Below are 11500 nucleotides of genomic sequence, written 5' to 3' on the forward strand. Positions count from 1 at the left end.
CATAAGCGCTCGACGACATTAGGCTTGGTATATATATAACTGCTCTGCCGTAGTAGGCTCGCTCATAATCACTCAGCCATAATAGGCTCTGTATCTCAACCAACTAGGCTCGCGCATAAGCGCTCGGCTACAGTAGGCTCGGTATATAACTTACCATCTGATCAGAGGTTGCCCAATAGGGGCCTGCCCATCGATTATAGCTCGATGGTAATGAAAATACTTTTAATACTGTATATATGTAACTTCTCTGCTCTCTTGACTGGAAGAAGGAAATACTCAACTGAATATGAATTCCCCATAAGGAAAATATTGTAATTTACAAAACTAGAAAAATATACGTAACTTGCGAGACTAGCAAAGTATACGTAAATTTCGGGATGTGAATTTTTCTCTATGGCTTGTTACCAAACTTGTGTAATGACGAGATCATGCCAAAATAAAATAAGAGCTTAGCCTTAACATACCCGAGTTGATTCACTTGACAATCTTTCATTTGTAAGAAATGAGTGTACTGGTAATATCAAGCGTGATGCAGCGTAACTTTGTTAACATAAACATTGTAAACGATTGGACATCAAACTCTAACCCTGTTATTACTATATCTTGTACTTCAAAAGCTTCATGAACCAAAAGATATAAGCTTAAAGAGGTATTTCACAGTCCAGCCATTGACACTTCTTTTTTTTCTTTACTATGCAAATTCCCAAATATATGTCAACTCCTACTAATAACGCATCCATTTCAGAAAGTAATCTTATTAGGACACAAATTGTAGTGAGCGAGAAGAGCTCTTCTGAAACTAAAATTATACTTCAGTGTCATTCAATATTTCAATTGAAACTAAACAACAATTGTCAAACTTACAACTAGTTATCATTAGAATGTCCAGGGAAGGGTATACTATTGATGAGACCCAAGACAATAAGCACAACCTTCACCCCTAGGAAAATGTAATTATCGTGCATATTGGATGAGTTTAAAGTGATAAGTTGGAAGAGTATTAAATGTATATTTCATGGTAACAAAGGTATAAGCATGAGGTTGTGGCATAGGTGTTACATGTTAGTCACACGTAAGTTTTTTTTTTGGAAGGAGGGCCTGCCACGTTAAAGTTTGATTAATCTTATCTGATAATTAACTAATTAGGTAATATCCCGCTACCCGCTAATTAACCATATACTCGCATAATTAAAAATTATCTCAACTTACTTAAAATACTACTCTCTTTTAACATACCTTGTACACCTTAATAGCATGGTCATGTAGTACCTTTTATGGCACTATTCCATAAATATCGAGTATTAACGCTCGGCCTGTATGTTATCCCAAAATGCCAAACTTTGACAAAATTTGTTTTCTTCGATTATACTTACCCTCTTACCTTCATGAATTTATTCATCACTTATAATCCTTATAATCCCCAAATAATTTTTTCCTTTGACTGATGTCAATTACCTTATGACAAATTCAATGTACAATACTACAGGGTGCAACACTATCGTAACTTATTACTGCGAAGCGTAACATCTCCGTAATGTAATACTGCAGGACGTAACATCATCGTAATATATTACTGCAGAGCATAACATTGATGTAATATAATACTGGGGGACGTAATATCGACATAATATTGTGGGGTGTAACATCATTCCCCCCTTTGGAACATTCATCCTCGAATGTTGACTGATGCTCTTATCATTTTCGTAACTTATAGCTCTTATGAATACATTAATACTCTTCTTTCCATTCAAGCAGTTGCTCTGTGAATAAATCCAAAGTTTAGGGTATTCCCCCCTTTAGTCTTTTTGCTTATATCATGACCTGTGGTCGAAATCTTCCTAATCTTGCAACTTCGGTTACCTCTTGTCATGCGGCCTGTATGACCCTGGCTTTGTAGGTGCACTCATGCGATTCATCTTTCCTTTTTCCTTTTACCTTTCAGTCAATATGTAGGCCTTACTTTGTATATACAAGGCTTAATAGGATTCCTCTCCAGGCCTCTATAGATATACTGAAGTCCTTTGCTCGATACTTTGTAGAACTTGAGAATATGGCCATATCTTACTTCATAGTGTCTCAATGTGATTCACCTTATGGGGGTATCCTAATTTCGTGCCGCGAATGAAATATTTTCTCCTTCTCTTCTTTTATTTTCTTTTTTTTTCAAATCATTATTCAAACGAAGGCCCAAACTTCATCCTTTATCTGTCACAATTATACCCTCATTTTATTACTAGGTCAGCATTTTATTCTTTCTAAATGCTATTAATCTTAGATTCCTTTGAGTTCATTCAGGCTATACTGAACTTTCACTAACTTAGAGAAACAATTATCTCTCTTGTTTTCATGGACTTAATCCTGAGAACTTATCCATTCTCGTCACCTTTTCACTTGCCTTTCCTCATCCTTACTCATGTTTTCTTAAAATTTTGTCGCTCTACCATACTTTAGCTTGCGACTTATAAATATCCATTTATAATACTCGCAACTTTCCTTCAACTTGCTTGCACCATATATTTCCTTATGTTATTCTGGAACGTCAAGCGATACATCACATCGTCTCTAACTCTGCTCAACTTTCTTAACTAGATCTCTTAGTACTCAGAAACCATAGGTTAGGAGATATGTCGCTGATGATGCCGCTATCATTCCCGGTTATTGGATACCATTATAGCCTTCTATCCAAAGTGTAAACTATTCACAACTTTCTGCATTTGAGTATCTCGTACGTTGTTCACCTTTACCTTACTTACTTAAATTCTCACATCATATCTTCTACCTCTTTCATAACCTCCCTTCTACATAGGTATGATTCACACCACAAATTGAAGCTCTATTATAATACTACAATCCAGTGGGAGCTTCATGGTGACTCCTTTTGGAGGCTGTTACTTTTTTTTAACTAGCTTCATCATAGAGCTGTTATAGACTATGATTGTTGTACTATATCTCTCGTACCTATGATTTTAAGGGAGATCCTTCAATGTTCTCGATCACAATGTTTCTATTTTTTGGGTCCAATAATCAAACTCCTAATTTACTTGGGTGATGTAACTCTTTAGTTTCCTCCTTTTGATCGGCTTTTACGTCGGCTTAAGCTATCTTCCGATCTGTGGTTCTTGGTATCAGTTATTACCTTAACCTTTTATGGGCGTTATGGAATATCCATGACATAATCTTCTAACAATTCAATCTGTTGTCTATGCCCTGGGCTTAATTCTTTCTTTTAACTTATACCTGAGTCTTCTATGGCTGTATGATTGTCAACAAATATGCTGCCTAGATAATGTTCCAAAATCTTGAGTGTATCCATAACATACTAACTCTGGATCATTGATCGAATGATTCTTTCGTTCCCTCTTAGCTTTCTTTCAACATAAGCTATTACTTTTCCTGGTCTTTCTGCCCCTTTATTGCGTCCATACTTAGCTTATATTAGTGCCCACACTTGCTAGAGTTTTCATACAACTCATATGATCTCGAATATTAATTTTAATTCTTACTTTCCGTTCATTAGCCATGGTAGGTGCCATTTTCCTTTGGAATGCTTACAATGTGGTTGCGAGATTGTTGTTACACGACCATTTCCTCTTTAGATCGTTGTGCTTAGGTTGAAGCCTTCTTTCTTATCTCTTCAGCTAGTCTTTTGTTTAGGGAGAACCCTTGACTCTTGTAAAGCTGTGAGCTTATTACGATCCTTTTTTATGTCCTTACTTGCCTATAATCATCCGTAGTTGCTTACTTCCATACCCTTGTGCTTGTATGGTTGCTTCTGAACTGATATTTTGACTGCCTTCCTAGTGGCACTTTCTTTTATCCCCGTAACACTCATACAATACCTTTAACTACCCGGACTCTTGTTTGAATATATCTCAAGTATTATAATGATATTCTTTGAAGCTATGTTTATCTTACACGATCTGATGACTCGTTTGTAACCTCCTGTTTAGCTATAACTGAGATCTTCCTGACCAATTACTAACTACTCATTGGCCCATTCTCATATCAATATTCCTCGTAATCTTTCTTGGGTTATTTTCTTTTTCTTAACTTACGTCTCGCACTGGCTCCTTATTTATTAATAACAACTCGGGAAGGAACCTTTACTTCCTCTCCTTGACGTCGTGCTAGCACAATATTCTTGAATCGTAGCATATTTGTAGGGTTTGGATAAGTGCCATCTCATTCCTCTTTCATTTATCGCATTCTTCCTTTACCATTTCATAGACACTAGAACCACTTAATTCTGACCTAATGTCACATCACTCCATATTCCCCTCTTTAGGGGTGTACTAAGATCTGAAGCCACGAGGATCTACCTATAGATGTTTTACCTCTTCATCTTTGGCTTTGTTTCTCAATATCAATGATCCTTACTCGCCTTGCGGCAACCCTTATGTACCAAGGATGACAAATTCCCTTACTCGCGAGGGTGACACTTAATGTAACTGGTACATACAGTCCCTTAAGCTTAACTTTGCTAACATTGCTTGCTTTAGGGAAGCGTCTTCCTAAATGACCATTCTCTAAATTTCTCATGAATCTTCTTCTGCTGTCCGTCCTATTATTGCCGGAACACGATCTGAAATTCTCTTGATGCTGACTATTATCAAATCACTCAGTCCCTAATTCATTTTTAGTTTATCTTGTTCACCATTCCATACTGGTTCTATTATTCTGGGGTCTAACTTTTCCTCTTGGTAATCGCGCTAGAGTTGCGAACTTATTTCTCGAAATGGGGATATGACCTTATGGCCTATATTCTTTTATTGTCTTAAGGCCCATCACCTTTCGTCTGTTCCTTCATTTGACAATAGGTTCTGTAACACTCTACCATTTTCATCAATGTATCACACCTTATTCATAATGTTTCCTTATCTCTCTTCTCATTATTCTGCTAATATTTCTTCATATCCCTTTTCTTGTGAAAACTTCAATACGACATTCTTTCACTTTTAGATTTCCTTTGCTCCATCCAGTGGCTCTTCAAGTTGCTTAACGTTTTTGCTTTACTAGGGACGCGAGCCACACTAAGGTAATATTTATCCCTTCAAGGCTTATAGTGCAAGTCTTTGTAGTATTCATATCTGGCTGCACTACTTTAGAGTGCACCATCTAGGTGTCTCATAAAGAGATCTATTAGCATATTTGCAATATCCTACGGAAATTTCAACTGACGCAATCAATTCATCCATCATATCTTCTTATACTAATTTTGTTAACCCCTATAGGACATATCTAGAAAGGGTGTGACCAATTGTATATACCTCTGTTACTATTAAATATAACTCAAGAAGCTTATGTTCCTCTGCCTCAACTATAAACGTTGTTAACCTTCGTTAACTAGGTACCTCGTACCCTTTTTCACCTTGCTCCTTTTACTTGACGAAACTTGTACTTATCTTCTTAATCTCTCATTGTCCTTAACCATAAAGATGGATAGGCATTTTTGCCTTAAGGCTTCTTATCAGGAAGCTTACCCATTTCAGTACACCCATGATCTGCTAAAGACCTCATATTTACTTATCGTAGGCATCATACAAAATTCAATTCCTCTGAATCAATTCTTCCACAACTATCTCTCTTTCCAACCTTCTTTCGGGAAGTAGGCATCGTCTTATTACGAATAAAATAGAATTTCAGAACTTGGATTCTTATAAGTGAGCTCTACCACACAATCTAGAGTAAGAAGAAAGATTGACAATCCTAAATGCCCTGTAGCCTCCTGCTTATAAGTGTGGTGCACGATACACCCATAAACAAGACTCTACTAGACACGGTTTGTAGACTCCCTAGGACAGAACTGCTCTGATACCACTTTTGTCATGCCCCGAACTTGGGGGAGCGAGACCGACACCCAGTGCCTACCTATCCTTGCGTACCAACTTGCAACTAAGGGACTCTGAACATATGATGTCATACTTTTGGCCATGGGCTACATTGCAAGACGATAACGAATGCTGACTAATATGAATATAAAGCTTGGCCAACTTGGCCGTCATATTTATTATAACTGACAAACCAACCAAATATACATACAAGGCCTGAAAGACCAATATACTGCACTAACTGACAAGATATGTCTACAAGCCTCTACTAATGGATATATTGTGATCGGAATGGCAATCCAACCTACTCATGACATATATACGTATATATACAAGATATACATGAGGCTCTAGACCCGGAAACTCTGAAAGGCATGGAGCTTACCGATCAAGCTGAGCTCGGGCAACACTTATTGAAGAGGCCTACTCGTCTGTCTGTCTGACCTGCACGCATGAAATGCAGCGCCCCCAAAAAAGGGACGTCAGTACGAAATAATATACTGAGTATGTAAGGCAATATACTGAAAGCTGAAACTGAAATGATAATATAATAACTGCAAGTAGTTGGAAGTCAAAGAATCTGAAGACATGCTTACCTGCTGATACTGACTCAATTCTCTCAATATAATAAGTAAAATAATTGTCCGGCCTTATAGGGCTCGGTATACATATATATATACTCTGCCGTAGTAGGCTTGCTTATAAGCGCTCGGCCATACTAGGCTCTGTATCTCGACCAACTGGGCTCGCTAATAAGCGCTCGGCCACAGTAGGCTTGGTATATATATAACTGCTCTGCCGTAATAGGCTCGCTCATAAGCACTTGGCCATACTAGACTCTGTATCTCGACCAATTAGGCTCGCTTATAAGCGCTCAGCCACAGTAGACTCGGTATATAACTTACCATCTGATCAGAGGTTGCCCAATAGGGGCCTGCCCATCGATTATAGCTTGATGGTAATGAAAATACTTTTAATACTGTATATATGTAACTTCTCTACTCTCTTGACTGGAAGAAGAAAATACTCAACTGAATATGAATTCCCCATAAGGAGAATATTGTAATTTACAAAACTAGAAAAATATACGTAACTTGCGAGACTAGCAAAATATACATAAATTGCGGGATGTGAATTTTTCTCTATGGCTTGTTACCAAACTTGTGTAATGACGAGATCATACCAAAATGAAAGAAGAGCTTAGCCTTAACATACCTGAGTCGATTCACTTGACAATCTCTCATTTGTAAGAAATGAGTGTACTGGTAACATCAAGCGTGATGCAGCGTAACTTTGTTAACATAGACATTGTAAACGATTGGACATCAAACTCTAACCCTGTGATTACTATATCTTGTACTTCAAAAGCTTCATGAATCAAAAGATATAAGCTTAAAGAGGTATTTCACAGTCCAGCCATTGACACTTCTTTTTTTTTACTATGCAAATTCCCAAACATATGTCAACTCCTACTAATAACGCATCCATTTCCGAAAGTAATCTTATTAGGACACAAATTGTAGTGAGCGAGAAGAGCTCTTCTGAAACTAAAATTATACTTCAGTGTCATTCAATATTTCAATTGAAACTAAACAACAATTGTCAAACTTAAAACTAGTTATCATTAGAATGTTCAGGGAAGGGTATACTATTTATGAGACCCAAGATAATAAGCACAACCTTCACCTCTGAGAAAATGTAATTATCGTGCATATCAGATGAGCTTAAAGTGATGAGTTGGAAGAGTAATAAATGTATATTTCATGGTAACAAAGCTATAAGCATGAGGTTGTGGCATAGGTGTTACATGTTAGTCACACGTAAGTTTTTTTTTTTTGGAAGGAGGGCCTGCCACGTTAAAGTTTGATTAATCTTATCTGATAATTAACTAATTAGGTAATATTCCGCTACCCAGTAATTAACCATATACCCGCGTAATTAAAAATTATCTCAACTTACTTAAAATATTACTCTCTTTTAACATACCTTGTACACCTTAATAGCGTGGTCATGTAGTACCTTTTATGGCACTAGTCCATAAATATCGAGTATTAACGCTCGGCCTGTATTTTATCCCAAAATGCCAAACTTTGACAAAATTCGTTTTCTTCGATTTTACTTACCCTTTTACCTTCACGAATTTACTCATCAATTATGATCCTTATAATCCCCAAATAGTCTTTTTCTTGGACTAATGTCAATTACCTTATGACAAATTCAACGTACAAAACTACAGGGTGCAACACTATCGTAACTTATTACTGCGAAGCGTAACATCTCCGTAATGTAATACTGCAGGATGTAACATTATCGTAATATATTACTGCAGAGCGTAACATTGATGTAATATAATACTGGGGAGCGTAATATCGACATAATATTGTGGGGTGTAACACAAGCTTAATAATGGGGGACTACAATAGTATTCTGTCTATAGAGGATAGAGTGCAGGGGAATCCAGTTCAAGAAGTGGAGGTAAAAGACTTTAAATATTTCATGATTGATGCTGGACTAGATGAGCTCAGAACAATGGGAAGAAAGTACACCTGGACAAACAATCATGTTCATAGTAGAATTGATAGAATACAAGTCAATGCAAAGTGGATACAAAAATGGCCTACCCTGGAGGAGATCATTATGAATCCAGGATTTTCATACTATTGTCCTCTAAAAGCAACTATTGTTGATACTGTTATGGAGGGAAAGCGACCTTTCAAATTTGTCAACTATTTAGCAGCACATCATGGCTTTGATGATATAGTCAATCAATGCTAGAGAATGAGGCAAAGGGGATCTGCAATGCTGAGTGTGTGGAATAAGCTCAAAAAGTTGAAATGTGATCTAACGCAACTAAACAGTCAAGAGTATAGCAGTGTTGGTCACAAGATTCAAGCAGCAAGGAACAAACTTGAGAACATTCAAATAGGAATGACACTTCCAGGAAATGATAATGAAGGGATAGTACAAGAGAAGGAGGCTAAATTTGAATTAGAAAAATGGTTGAAAGTGGAGGAAAGTATTGTGAAACAGAAGTCAAGAATCAACTGGCTCAAGCTAGGGGATTCTAACACAGCATACTTTCATGCTTGTGTGAAAAACATGCAAGCAAGGAACCATATAGGCAGATTGATGGACAGTGCAGGGCAAATTCTACAAAGTAACTCTGAAGTAGAAGAAGAGATCCTAAGATTCTACAAAAAACTACTTGGTACAGCAACTCCATAATTACCGGTAGTTGATCCAGAAATTATGCAGAATGGATACACCCTGAACAGGCAACAACAACGACAGTTAATCAAGCTAATCACTAAAGAGAAAATGAAGAAAGCTTTACATGGCATTGATGATAGCAAGGCACCAGGATGTGATGGATATAATTCATATTTTTTCAAGAGGACATGGAACACAATTGGGAAGGATGTTACTATAACAGTAATGGAATTCTTTGAAACTACTGAAATGTGCAAAACCATCAATTGTACCACTATTACCCTGATACCTAAAGTAAAGAACCCAACCACTATCAAGGAGTTCAGGCCTATCTCTTGTTGCACAGTGTTATATAAGATAATATCAAAAATCTTAACAGCAAGACTATAGGAAGTTATGATAAATCTCATAGACAAGTGCCAAACAGCTTTTGTACCTGGTAGATTGATTACTGACAACATTATTATGAGTCATGAATTGGTCAAAGGGTATGGGAGGAAGAATATATCACCAAGATGTATGTTTAAAATTGATATGCAAAAAGTATATGACTCTGTGAAATGGGTATACATTGAGCAAGTGATGGAGCTATTGGGGTTCCCTGAGAAATTTGTAAAATGGATAATGATGTGCATTAGTATAGTGGCCTATTTAGTTATAATCAATGGGCAACCAGCAAAGCCTTTTAAGGCAAGAAAAGGGCTTAAGCATGGAGATCCTCTTTCTCCAATACTATTTATGATGGCAATGAAATATCTGAGAGGTTGCTGAAGCCATTGAAGGAGAACAAAGAATTCAAATTCCATCCAAAGTGTGCCAAAGTCAGTCTAGTGCACTTTGGATTTGCTGATGATATATTACTTTTTTGCAGAGGGGACATACATTCAGTAAGGGTGTTGCACCAACAATTCCAAGCTTTCACTACAGCTTCAGGGTTAATTGCAAATCCAAACAAAAGTTGCATTTACTTTGGAGGAGTGGATATCATGCCTCAAAAGCAAATTATGAATATGATGGGCTATAATAAGGGAGAATTACCCTTCAGATATTTAGGAGTACCCTTGAGCACAAAGAGGATATCAGCTATTCAATGTGAGCCATTAATTGATCGAATGCTGAGTAGGATATAATGCTGGACAACAAAATTCTTATCATATGCAGGCAATCAAAAGTGTGTTGGTTGCAATTCAAACATTCTGGGCTCAGATTTTCATTCTGCCTAAGAAGATCATTAAGTTCATAGAGATAATTTGCAGAATATTCTTATGGTTAGGAAATGCTGAACCTACCAAAAAGGCACTGATTGCATGGAAAACGCTATGCTCTCCAAAAGTAGCAGGTCTAAATTTTATCAATGTGGAGCTGTGGAATAAAGCAGTTATATGCAAACTTCTGTGAAGCATATGTAAAAAGAAGGAAAATCTTTGGGTTCAATGGGTTCATGCATACTACATAAAGGAGAATACTGTATGGAACACAGAACCAAGAAATGCATCGTGGGTCATCCAACAGATCCTCAAGGCAAGAAACTACTTTGAAGCTACTGGATATACAGGAGATGAGGTGAATAGGATGGACAAATTCTCTATAAGACACATATACAAAGCTATGCAAGGGGAGTTTCAAAAGGTCTCATGGAGGAAACTAGTCTGCAATAATCATGGATTACCAAAATGGATCTTTATTATGAGATTGGCAATACATAAGAGACTAGACACAAAAGCAATGCTAGCAAGATGGGGGATAAATATAGGCACCACACGCTCACTATGTCAAAAAGAGAATGAAACAGTATAACATATGTTCTTTGAATGTGAAATGGCAGTAACTATATGGTAGCAACTCTTAAAATGGCAAGGCATTCAAAGACTAAAGCTTGACTGGAAGGAAGAGTTGATGTGGATAGAAAGAAGAGCTAAAGGCAGAAGTGGAGGGGCAGCAATATGCAGAATGTCAATAGCAGCAACAATATACCATATTTGGCAGGAGAGGAACCATGCTATTTTCCTGCAGAAGAGAAGAAATGTTAAAGCCATGTTTAGATTAATCATTCAGGAAATACAGGTTAGAGCTAATATGTTTCCTAGTCTAGATAGAGTCATGAATAAGTTAAACTGGTATCCTAATATACTGTAATTGAGAAGAGGTGTAGATAAGGATGAGCAGAAAGGATAGGAAGATCCTAGCTGGGCCTTTATGTCCAGCAGGAGCAAAGGTAGAAGACATGCTCAGATTTGTTTAGACTTTAAATACTTATATTTGGTAAATAAAATCATTTAATTACCAAAAAAAATAATCTTTATCTCAAGTTGAACAAAGATACTGTCGAAATAATCCAGCCTAGTCTAATTTTAGGATTATTTCTTTTGTTTTGGAACTTCTCCATCTCACATTTGAATGCCTCTAAGTTGGCGTTTAGACATAAGAATTGTGAAATTCTAAAAAAGTGAAAAAAATTCAAG

This window comes from Nicotiana sylvestris, chromosome 12, assembly GCF_000393655.2.
Source record: "Nicotiana sylvestris chromosome 12, ASM39365v2, whole genome shotgun sequence".
Taxonomy (NCBI): domain Eukaryota; kingdom Viridiplantae; phylum Streptophyta; class Magnoliopsida; order Solanales; family Solanaceae; genus Nicotiana; species Nicotiana sylvestris.